This window comes from Aethalodelphis obliquidens, unplaced genomic scaffold, assembly GCF_003676395.1.
Source record: "Aethalodelphis obliquidens isolate GAN/ISIS:26980383/991018 unplaced genomic scaffold, ASM367639v1 scaffold44, whole genome shotgun sequence".
Lineage (NCBI taxonomy): Eukaryota > Metazoa > Chordata > Mammalia > Artiodactyla > Delphinidae > Aethalodelphis > Aethalodelphis obliquidens.
In genome coordinates, this window is record NW_020837988.1 from 15,512,631 (window position 1) to 15,525,142 (window position 12,512).

The following is a 12,512-nucleotide window of genomic DNA, read 5'->3' on the forward strand; positions in this document are numbered from 1 at the left end:
GCCACGTTTCCTAGCATGAGGAAAAGATCTTTCTGTTGTAAGCAAGGAAGGAGATAATATGGAAAGAGACGCAGAGCTGAGAGATGGAAGGAGAGGACGTGAGTCCTGGTGGTGCAGAACGTCCAGCCCCAGCCCCTGGGTCCCTGCGGCTCTTCCTCCGCACTGTGCATCACTCGGGATCATTTGCAGCCACATCCCTTTCTCTTTTTTTGCTGAGCTGGTTTGCATCGCGCTTTTGTCCTTGTAACCAAAGAATCCTGATAAACACACAACCCTAGGTCCATGGACCAGTCTGGAACACTGGTCCATGCTCCTTACTCCCCTGGAGGCATTGTTCCAGAGTCCCCTCTGACCGTCAGACCAATGATGAGCTTCTTGGGCCGGTGGCTGCCTCTGGGCCACGTCAGAGGAGGTGCTTGGAGGCTGGACCCACTGCATCCTCTCCATTGCATCTCGGGCTGCTCCCCCAGAGACTTTCTCATTCATGACAATGACAAGCATTTACAAAACACTGAACTAGATACTATAGGGAAATTAAGGATGTGGCTTCTGCCCTCAAGATGTTTACAGTGAAGCTGGAGATGCAGAACTCACAAAGCAATCCATGAAAAAGTTACAAGCAACACATCAACAAGTGTGCAAAACAGTCAGATCTAATTTATACCACATGGTTGGGGGTAAATGGATAGAAATGGATTTCCCAGGTAACTGAAGGAATCTTTCTGGTGTGGAATCCATACTTCCTTGCTTCTCAGACATCCAGGGCATCACCCTGGAAATTTATTCCCGTGCTCAGAGGTAACTGGGTTTTAAAGATACCTGCCCTACACTGAGTAACCCCACCTCCTCCCTCCGGGTTGAGGGTCACTGTGGCCTCCTTTCCTTTCCCGTCTGCTGTAAGGTACACACAATGTGCTGGTCCTGAGGCTGAGTGCAGAGACTCACAACTGTCTGTTTGTCAGCAGCAAACCTCTCAGCTGTCCCTGCAGCTTCCCGGACTCAGCCCAGCAGCAGAGGCAGCCAGAGGTCTGACCTCCGATGAGACGGCTGTTCCCCATCACAAGCTGAAGACATCACGCTGAAGGAAGCGGAGGGGAAGCTCACTCGAGCACAGTGCCTGGCACACAGCAGGCTCTCCACAAATATCTACTGAACGAGGGACACGTCAAACAAAACCCTGAAAGGCGCAAGCAGAGACAAGGACACGGAGGGTGTTCCAAGTTCGGGGAATGGCAGAATCAAAGATTGGGGACCCAGCAAAGAGCCTGGCTCAGCTCCTAGAGAGCTGGGGACCAGGGACCAACTGGCGAGCCTGGGGGGAGCTGACCATATTTGGTCCCAGAGGGCGCAGCAGGGTGGCCTCCAGCCGCTGAGTCTCTCCCCGCACCACCCGCCCCCCTCCCCGGCCGTCTCCCCCTTTGGCACCCCTCCCCAGGCCACGCAGAGGCCAGGGGTCATCCCAGGGAGAGCCACAGCCGCCCGCAGGGCTGCCAGCCAAAAGGAGCAGCTGTTTTCAATGAGCCACTTGGCCCTGAGGCCAGGCCTGGAAATGTCCGAGTCAGCAGAAGCTGCCAGTTCCGCCCTGCAGAGGGGCCAACCCTGGGGACCAGGCGTCCCACCCTGCGCCACCCTCTGCTAGAGGCTGTGTCCATGTCCCTGCACGCACACTGGACCTGGGGGGGGCGGGCGCGCGGCAGGGCATTCCTTCCATGGAGGGCAGGGGAGTCACACGCCTTCGAGGCCCAATACTCTGCCCAACCGTGCAGCATCGCCACCAAAATCCTGAGCTAGTGTGGGCTTCCCCCTCTACCGTCCACCCTCCAGGCTCTTCCTACTCTCCGGCCTCCTCCCCAGCAGCCCTTCCACTCCAGCCAGACCAAACTGCTGGTCCATTACAGAGCATGGGACAAAACCGAACACACTCAGCCCCGAGGAGGCTCCGCGGCTGCCCCACGCACGCTTGTGTGCAGTGTCTCTCTCAGTCTCTCCAGCAGCAGTCAACCTCCTCTAGAGACGCTCTTTTCCCCCCTTAAAATGTCTGCATTGCACGATGTGATATGCTGTGTCTTAAGATGTTAAAGCAAACTCTGGCAGAGAATGAGTTAAGAGATGGGCTTGTCACCTAATACATGCAAGAGGATGGTGTGAAGGGGGGATGGGAATTCCGGTAAATTCGGAAAGGCAGCTTTCACCCTCCCAAGGCTCTGCCTGGGTCCCCCAGGCGGTGCCGGCTGAGGGGAGCTGGCCCCTGGGGCTCTCGGAGACGCAAATCCTCACCCGCCCTGACCTTCACCCCGTGGCGATTTAAGAGTGTTTGATCTCATGCCCTGCTGTCTTTTGTCTTCTCAGACTAAAGCATCACGATATTTTCGGCCTGTCCCTTCCCAGGCCCCATCTTGTACGAAGGCTAGGAAGGGCGGGGGATGCCGAGCCCCATATCGCCTCTAACCTCTGGGGGGACCCGGCACCCCTCTGCTCACGGGCAGCTCCCGCAGCCTCGCTCCCCTGCCTGGTCCCCACGTCTCTTTCTCTACTAGAGCATCCCAGGGGCGGGCCCACCTTGACCCCATCCTCCCTCACGCCCGCCTCCAGGACCCGAGGTGCTGGGCCCAGCCCGTCCTCGGAGTTCCGGGTCTTCGTGGCCGCTGCGCCCCCCACCTAGGCCGTGCGCCCTCCTTCCGCGATGCGCCCCCATCTCCGCGGCGCGGCCCGGGGCCTTTGGGCGCAGACCCCTCCCCCAGCCCCGCCGCGGCCACGAGGTCCGCCAGGCTCCCCAGCCCAGCTCTGCGAACCCCAGGTCGGCGGCCTCCGGCGCCGTCTGTTAGCCCGCAGGCAAAATAAACAGCCCAAAGCCACTTCCTTCCCCGGGGGGCAACTTTCACAACGACGGCCGGCTCCGGTCGTGGCGGGAAGTGGCCTTCTGGGCCAGGACAATCCAACCTCACTGACCAGCCAGCGAAGGGCAGGATCCCGGACCCGCGGCTGGGGCCGGGCCCAGCTCCGCCTTCGACCCCGGAAGGGAGCGCGCGTGGGTGGGGGCGTAGCCGTCCCGGCGCAGAAATCACGCGCCCGCCGCCCGCGCCGGCCTTCGCGGAGCCACACTTGTTTCACTTCTCCGTGGGAGTCGTCAGAAGATTATTTCATAAAAGCACGGATAGGAGAGCCCCAGCCCCAGGGCTGCATTAGATGCTTCATGCCTCTGATTTAGGATGAGTAAATGAATGAGTGAAAGGATTTATAATAAAGGAGACACCGGGACAAACTGAGAGAGAGCGACTTTTAAAAAATTTAGTTTGGGGAATTCCCTGGCGGCCCAGTGGTTAGGCCTCCTCGCTTTCACTGCGGGGGCGGGGGGAGGGTTGGTTCAACTGGCCAAACAAAAAAAAATTTAGCTTTGCCAAAGTGGCTGCAGAAGTGGGGGGGGGGCAGTAACTTAAAGCTAAAATGCTAGAAGCCCCCCCCCCCCCCCCCCCCTACTGCTTACTGCAGAGTCAACAGAAAGGAAGAGAAAATCTCCTTTAGGCCTTTCTGTATTTTCCACAGTGAAGATTTTTTTCAAACAAAGAAAGAGAAACGTGTGGGGAATTAAACTAAAATCTAATGATTTGTTTGTGAGAAACTGAGGTTTCAAATATAAACCATTGGATTCGCAAGAACTATTTCATGAACAATTTTTCGTCTTTCTTTTGGCTGCGTTGGGTCTTCGTTGCTGCGTGCGGGCTTTCTCTAGTTGCGGCGAGTGGGCTTCTCACTGCGGTGGTTTCTCTTGTTGTGGAGCACAGGCTCTAGGTGCGTGGGCTTCAGTAGTTGTGGCTCACGGGCTCTAGAGCACAGGCTCAGTAGTTGTGGCGCACGAGCTTAGTTGCTCTGCGGCATGTGGGACCAGGGCTCGAACCCGTGTCCCCTGCATTGGCAGGCAGATTCTTAGCCACTGCGCCACCAGGGAAGCCCAACAATTTCTAACTAATGGTCTTTCACATAACATAGAAAAAAGGGTAGGATCCCTCCCCCCCATTCACACAACACAATGAGTTCCTCATTGGCTAAGTGCCCCTTGAGGGCTCAGGTTCTATCCTCCGCCTCTCCATGTCCCCAGCATTTGCCTGCCATAGTCTGGACTCACAAATGTCGAATGACAGAATGAATATGAACTGGAGGGTCTTAGAATTCATCTTGTCAGTCCTTTAGAATTTGGAAACCGAAACACAGAAAGGTTAAGTGACTTGTCCAAGGACATTCAAACAACTGGAACCATGACCTTTCCATTAGGACTAAACCTTATTCAAGTCCTGAACCGCATCACACCAGTATCTGCTTATATAAGTTGACCATATCATTTATTGTCTCATGTTGAGAATGAGAAGGGGAGTTACTAATAATTACAGCACTACAACAAGCTTGAGCCAGGGCTGTCCCAGGCAAACTAGGACATATGGTCACTCTGCACTTATGGAAAGAGACCACAAATAATGATACAAGTTAATGTTTACCATACACTTGGCTAGGTACCCGGCACCGGCTTCCCAGGCTTTCTCCTTAATCCTCACAGCAATGCTCAGAAATAGGTAAAATTCCTATCTCCATTTGACAGATAAGGAAACAGGTATTAAATAACAGAGAGATCAATTCTCTTGATAACACAGTTAATAAGGGGCAGAGCAGAGATGGGAGACCAGGAAGACTGGTCAGTTCCAAACAACTATTCCAGGCACTTGAAACTGATAAGCCACAAGCAAGGTGCATTTGGCCGTGACGGTATGTGAAAGAGAAGTGAGCGAGCATTGAAAATGGGAGAGATTTCACATAAAAATCTGCATTTCCAGCTCTCTCAGGAACGTTGGGAGGCCTGACAGTGCTGAGCCAGTGTGCCTGTAAGGCGCCAGTCACAGTTTCTGGGTGGAGCTGCCCACCTGAGAGGGGGCTCACCGGTTTGCCACAGTCCCCACCCACCCCTTTTGCACCCCAGCCCCCACTCCAACACTGAAGTGGAAGGAGAATGGCCATATGTTATCATGTGGGCACTACTGTTTTTATCAGAGTGCAGAAACATTCTTCAGTATCCTGGTCTCGAATAACCAGAGGGTTGTGCCTATTTCAAAACCGAAAAAAAAAAAAAAGTGTGTTGGGGGGTCCCCTCTAAATTAGGCTCCACTGCCCAGCAACCATAATGTCCCTGTGACTCGCTGCATTCCTTTCTCGAGACGTGTCTGAAACACAGCACAATATGATTCTGAGAACTCCTGACACGATTCACCACAAGCTTTTGCTCCACTCGCTGGCAGCTCCGTGATCTTCTGATGTGGCAACATTCAAGGACTTGTTTGGTTCTCGAAGCAAGGCATGGATGGCACTCTTTTTAAAGTTGTGATGAGAAAAACAACTCCTTGGAGTTGCTGCCTCGGCACTTTACCGTATGACAAACCTGCTCACACCCAGAGTCTGGACATTTAGATAAGGGTCTGAGTTTGGGATGCCCACCCGAAGTTCCTGCTTTGCTTTTTGGGGGGGCACCTTTTAAAATAACCACTTAAGAGTTGAGCCCTTGGAGCTTCCCTGGTGACGCAGTGGTTGAGAGTCCGCCTGCCGATGCAGGGGACACGGGTTTGTGCCCCCGTCCGGCTGGGCCCGTGAGCCATGGCCGCTGAGCCTGCGCGTCCGGAGCCTGTGCTCCGCAACGGGAGAGGCCACAACAGTGAGAGGCCCGTGTACTGCAAAAAAAAAAAAAAAAAAAAAAAAGTTGACCCCTTGAAAAATTAGTGACGGAGTAGGCGGGGGGGATGTGTGGTTGACGAGCCAGTGCGGGTGTGCCGATTCCAGTGGCCGGCGGCGGATGGAGCGGTGGGGGAGAGGGCACGATGGGCAATGCCAGAGAGTGGCGCTGCGTGGAAAGTGACCCCGGGTCTTCACCGAGCTCATTAAAGCATTTAGTTGCTGAGGAGCCCAAGTAGAAGAAATACGGAGTTTAGAGCCTGAGAATTTTGATAAATCCGGTTCATGGGTTGATTTTTCTTTTTTTAATTTTATTTTTGTTATTTATTTTTGGCTGCATTGAGTCTTCGTTGCTGTGCACGGGCTTTCTCTAGTTGGGGCAAGCGGGGGCTACTCTTCGTTGTGGTGCGCGGGCTTCTTATTGCAGTGGCTTCTCTTGTTGCGGAGCACGGGCTCCAGGCGCACGGGCTCAGTAGATGCGGCACGTGGGCTCAGTAGTTGTGGCTCACGGGCTCTAGAGCGCAGGCTCAGTAGTTCTGGCGCACGGGCTTAGTTGCTCCGCAGCATGTGGGATCTTCCGGGACCAGGGCTCGAACCTGTGCCCTGCATTGGCAGGTGGATTCTTAACCACTGTGCCACCAGGGAAGCCCTGATTTTTCTTTTCAAGTGGCAGCCAGGAGAAGAACCAGCAGGCTCTGGGGCTCAGGACTCCAGACTTGACATATTTTTTGCCAAGCGGGTAATTAATAATGCTTGTGCTACTCCAGCCATAGTAAGTGTGTTATTGAACTGTACCCATCAAGATGTCCATTTAGGAGAGACATTATCAGGGTTTAAAGAATTTTCACAAAGTTTTGATGCAGCTGTGAAAGGTTTGGCACTGAGTAATTCGGATGTGATTCGACAAGTACACAACAGTTTCGCCAGACAGCAGATGTTTGAATTTGATGCATAGACATCAGAAAGAGAAGATGCTTTTCACTTTGTCAGTTATGTTCCTAGTAATGTAAGGCTGTAGGAATTAGATGGATTAAGAGAAGGACCCACTGATTTAGGTGTATGTCATCAAGATGGCTGGATCAGCGCAGTGAGGCCCGTCATAGAAAAAAGGATACAAAAGTACAGTGAAGGTGAAATTCAATTTAACTTAATGGCCATTGTGTCTGACAGAAAAATGATATATGAAGAGAAGATAGAAGAATTACAAAGACAACTTGCTGAGGAGGAACCCATGGATACAGATCAGGGTAATAACATGTTAAGTGCTATTCAGTCAGAGGCTGCCAGAAATCAGGTGCTTACTGAAGAAGTACAGAAATTAAAAAGATATAAGATTGAAAACATCAGAAGGAAGCATAATTATCTGCCATTCATTATGGAATTCTTAAAGACTTTAGCAGAACACCAGCAGTTAATACCACTAGTAGAAAAGGCAAAAGAAAAACAGAATGCAAAGAAAGCACAGGAAACCAAATGAAGAAGATGCTTTGGGATGTGTACACATTTCTGCTTCTGCACTTACTTTCGAGGAAACCATTAAGTATAAAGAACTTTGAGCAACACCCTAACTGACTCAGCGCACGTTTGACAATAGTCCCAGTTGGTCTCACCTTCAATGCGTGGATTCATAACCTCTCCCTGCCTGCATCATGTGCATGTGGTGCATATTAAATAAAAGTGGTGTTCAGAAAAAAAAGAAAACAATTACTGACCTCTGCCCCAACCACCTGGTAAGCACGAGGTGCCTGCTACCCTGCTCTCTCTGTCCTGCCCACTGATGACCTGGGACTGAGGGCTGCCCTCCCCCTGGCCCATTGTGCCACCAACCCCCTGCCCCTCACCCTGTTTCTGGGATGTATAAGTAACAAATTGTTATTTTTACTTCCTCTCTGTTGGTTTACTGAAATTGTCCCTTCAACCAAAACAATCCCAGGGTTTTCACTTCCCCAAAGTGGGAGCTCGGATGCCGAGGAAGTACCTGCCGACCCCAATCCAAGTAGGTGGCTTGTGCCTCCTCTAACCTGCATATTCTTCTTCTTCTTTTTTTTTTTATCAATTAATTAATTTATTTTTGGGTCTTTGTTGCTGCGTCGGGTCTTCGTTGCTGCGCATGGGCTTTTCTTTAGTTGCGGCAAGCGGGGGCTACTCTTCATTGCAGTGTGCTTCTCTTGTTGCAAGCATGGACTCTAGGCACACAGGCTTCAGTAGTTGTGGCACACAGGCTCAGTAGTTGTGGCACACAGGCTCAGTAGTTGTGGCTCATGGGCTTAGTTGCTCCGTGGCATGTGGGATCTTCCCAGACCAGGGCTCGAACCCACGTCCCCTGCATTGGCAGGCGAATTCTTAACCACTGCGCCACCAGGGAAGTCCTAACCTGCATATTCTTAATTGAACACACCAGCTCTGGCTTCTCAACACAAAAGTTAAATGAACTTAGAATCTTTTTTGCTTGGGAAACTTTAGGATCTCCCTAAGACTATATGCCAAAGATTAAACACTTGCTGACTTCTGCAATGACAAACCAATGGAACCTTCCTTACCCACACCTTCTTTGGAAGCACGGTGGAGGGCTTAGGAGGGTGACTCTGGAATCTGGACCCACCCAGGTACAAATCTCTTCTTGGGCCCTGGGGCCAGCTGCCTCCCTTCTGCAAGCCTCACTTTGGGGAAGACACCAATATGACCAATCTCATGAGTTTCTGGGAAGATTAAGGAAGAAAATGCTTAAAGATGCTTTGTACCTTTAGCATTTGGTAATGGAAGGCCATTATTTTTTGTTTGTTTGTTTTAAATATTTATTCATTTTGGCTGCGTCGGGTCTTAGTTAGGGCACGCGGGATCTTTCGTTGCAACGTGGGCTTCTCTCTAGTTGTGGTGCACGGGCTCCAGAGTGCGTGGGCTCTGTAGTTATGGCACCCGGGCTCTCTTAGTTGCCCCGTGGCATGTGGGATCTTAGTTCCCCGACCAGAGATTGAACCCACGTGCCCTGCAATGGAAGGCAGATTCTTAACCACTGGACCACCAGGGGAGTCCCCATTATTGTTTTTTAACATTGAAGAGCCTCTGCCCAGATCAGAGCTGTGAGCTCAAGAGTCTGTTTCACAGCAGAGAGCCTGGGAACCAGGCGTAGCAGATGCTGCAATCCGGATAAGAGGAAGTGATAAGAGTAAATAAAGCCAAGGACTTGAGTGTTTAAGCTGCTCTTCAGAAGAATTAAAAGAAAAATAAATCCACGGTCCAGATGCAGAGTCCTCCCGCAATTCCCATGGGTGGGTCCCTGGCAACTATCATTTGTTTCTAACTTCTGAGCTTTTGGACCCTCCTCAGGTGCACCTGGAAGGGAGATGCAAGAAGAGGCCATGGACAGTGTGACAGGGGAAAGGGGGGTACTTCTGGGGAGGTCAGGGCAGCATGGGGTATGCTGCTCTCCCCGCCACATTCTGGTTCTGCAGAAATCAAGTCCAAGGGCAGTCTTAAAGGGAAAATGAGGTCACAAAACAACGCAGCTGGAAGGGAGTGTGGAAGGAGGTGGCGAGGGCCCACTCCGCTTGGGGTGGCAGATGCTGGGGCAGGAGGAGGTGGACAGAGTCTGCGTGGGCCCCTCGCTGGGACTCAGGCAGTCGCATGGCAGTGGGGCTCCAAGAATGGGAGGAGGCGAGGGTTGGAGCAGCGCAGGCTGAGAATCTAGTCTAGGAGTTCAGGTTCTGATTCTGCCATTACAATGTAAATGACCTTAGGGTATTCGGTTTTCTTACCTGTGAACCGAATTCAAAAATACCCTTGCCTTGGGCTTCCCTGGTGGCGCAGTGGTTGAGAGTCAGCCTGCCGATGCAGGGGACACAGGTTCGTGCCCCGGTCCGGGAAGATCCCACATGCCGCAGAGCGGCTGGGCCCGTGAGCCATGGCCGCTGAGCCTGCGCGTCCGGAGCCTGTGCTCCACAACGGGAGAGGCCACAGCAGTGAGAGGCCCGCGTACCACAAACAAACAAAACAAGCCTCCTTGCCTCTCCACAGCGTCCTGGGGAGATCTACAGGGAGAGTTCTATGGGGATGTTGACATGATTCTTTTAGGGTCTCTCTCCCCCATTAAATGGTTCCTTCAGAGCAGAAGCATGTCTCATCCATTTATCTCCCCAGTTCAGGGCATACAACAGGTGCTCAATACATGTGTGTTTTGAAATTTGTTAAAATTTGCCTTATAGCACAACATGGTCAGTTTAAAAAATGTTCCAAGTGTGCTTGAAAATAATTTGTAATCTAAAGTTTTGGAGCATAGTGACTATATATCTGCTTGTTGAATCAAATTTGCTGCTCACGTTATTTAAGTTTTTTATATCCTTACTAATTTTTTTTGGGGGGGGTCTACTGGTTCTGAAAGAGGTATCCTCTATCAGTGAATGATAGCAGTATGTTTAATCTCCTATTATGATAGTGAATTTGTCTATTTTTTCCTTGTAGCTCTGTTGCTCTATATAATTTGAAGTTAAGTGCATACAAAATTTAAAACTTCCTGGTAAATTGGATTTGTTGATATGAAGTGCCCTTGTTTATTTCTAGTAACGCTTTCGCTTTCAAGTCTACTGTATCTGTTATTATACAATTTCCCTTTGGTTTATATTTGCACAGTATATCTTTCCCAATTCTTTTACTTTCAAACTTTTTGTACCATTATGTTTTATTTTTTTTAATAAATTGTTAAAAATTAATTAATTAATTTTAAAAAATAACTGAAAAAGTTAAAAAAAGAAAACTAAGAAGCAAATTCAGTGGAATGCATAAGAGGTGTTCCTTGGGAGAATGCTTTAGGTCTCAGTTCATTTCTTCATAAGATGAACGTTCCCACCAAAAGCATCAGAGTAAACATCATGTCTCATCACTCCTTTCCACTGTTCATACAGCATGCATGTAGGTATAATGCTGATTAATGCAAAAAAATTACAATATTCAGTGACTTTGAATAAGCAGTGGAGGAAGCAAACATTTACTAGATTCCATGAATAAAAACCTCTCTGATAAAGCTTATGTGGGAGGATAATGGCTCCAGCTACCTTAGCAAAGGAGGCAGAGTCCCCTTTCCTATGAATAGCTGGGCTCAGGTGTGATGTTGGGAACAACACAAGGCAAATAAACAGCAACTGAGAAAAAAACAAAAACAAAAACACATGTGTGTTGAACTGAGCTGGACCAGGGGAGGTGGAAAGGCAAGCTGTCCTATGTCCTATAGGCAAGGGTTTAACATCCTCTGAATTGCATCCTCCTTTAAAAGCAGATCACGTATGGACAATGAATAGAAGAGGATAAGGGAGACATGAAATTATTTATTGTGCCAGGAGGTTGGGATTATGTGTAACTTTCTCTTATATTATTATAATGTTTCTAGAGTAAATAAAACTGAGGGAAGCGAGACACGGGGCATCTTAAGGTCTTTGAAGGAACCAAAGCTCTCTGCATTTCCCACAGAACCCGACTCCTTGCTCAGCATTCAGTGAGTTTGACTTGCTTTGCCCTGGAAGCTACAAAGGGTCAGATATATACACAAGACCCATCATCACCACCACTGTGACATCACTCAGACCTCCAATGACACAACAGACTTGACCTACAAAGGAATGTCTGCGAGGGTCCCCCAAACCCTTCTCTCTCTCCACCCTTTCACACCCTTTTCCTGATTTCTTCAGTATATTTTTAGGACCATATTTTAAAAAGTACTGCTCCCACAACCATCACAGTTCCTCCCTCTCTGATATTAATTAAAAATCAACAGCATGGTTAAGAGAGCTTGGGCTCTGGGTTCAAGGCTGGGTTTGAATTCCTGCTCTTGAACTAGTCATTTGACCTCTTCATCCTTCAGTGACCTCATCTGTTCAGTGGAGGAAATACTCCTGCTTACGGCACAGAACAAGTACTGAGCACCTCGTATGTGCCAGGAGCTGTGCTGGTGCTGACCCCTGAGTGGTTGGCAGAACTGGTTGAGACCACAGATGGAACGACTCACCACACTGCCCCACACAAGTGAGCTCATGGGGACAGCAGCCCTGGGGGCAACCCTTCTGGAGGAGAATATAGCACCACGCGTCAAAAGCCTTCAAAAACACAGACCTTTGACCCAGAGTTCACTTCTTATGAATTTAACTTAAAGAAATAATTAAGAATCTATGCAAAGATTTTGCTACACAGCATTATTTATAACAACAATGACTGGGGGAAAATTAATGTCCAACAATATGGCACTGACTGTGTCAACTGAAATACACTCACACAATGGGATACTATGCAGACAACAGTATCAATTTATAAGAGTATTTCGACATGAATAGAGGTTCACACTGTAACTGATTTTAAAAAACTGGATGTATAATATGACCTTATTTTTATTTTCTTTTAAATCAAGTAAAGTCTGAAAAGACCTTTGTGCATTCTTGTTATTAAACGTGGGTGTCCAGATCGCCAGGGGTGCTTGTTTACAGAGCAAGTGCCCAGGCCCTACAGCAGACCTACTGAATTAGAATCTCAAGATGAAGGAATATCTGGATTGTAAACAAGGTTCCCAGGCGATTCTGAGGCTCACCAGAGTTTCAGAAACACTGTACATGCCTAAGTGTTAACAGTGGTTATCACTGACTTGTGGGATACCTGGTGATTTTTATTTTCTTCTCTTTGTATTTTCTACAATTTACATGTTTGGAAATTAAAAAGAGATATGACCTGAATGTCCAACAAGGGGTAGTTACGGGACATCGGTACAACGGAATCTTACGCAGCCATGGAAGCATTGGGTGGAAATACACTGATGATATGCTGAC

The 12,512-nt window shown here is 49.3% G+C and overlaps 1 protein-coding gene and 1 pseudogene across 5 annotated transcripts in view; one reads left to right on the plus strand and one right to left on the minus strand.

Moving 5' to 3' along the window:
• Window positions 1–12,512, minus strand: part of MRC2 (mannose receptor C-type 2) — a 55,135-nt gene that overhangs the window by 27,644 nt on the left and 14,979 nt on the right. The gene's annotated exons all lie outside the window — the stretch shown is intronic.
• LOC113606689 (ubiquitin carboxyl-terminal hydrolase isozyme L5 pseudogene) lies at window positions 5,856–7,418 on the plus strand (annotated as a pseudogene).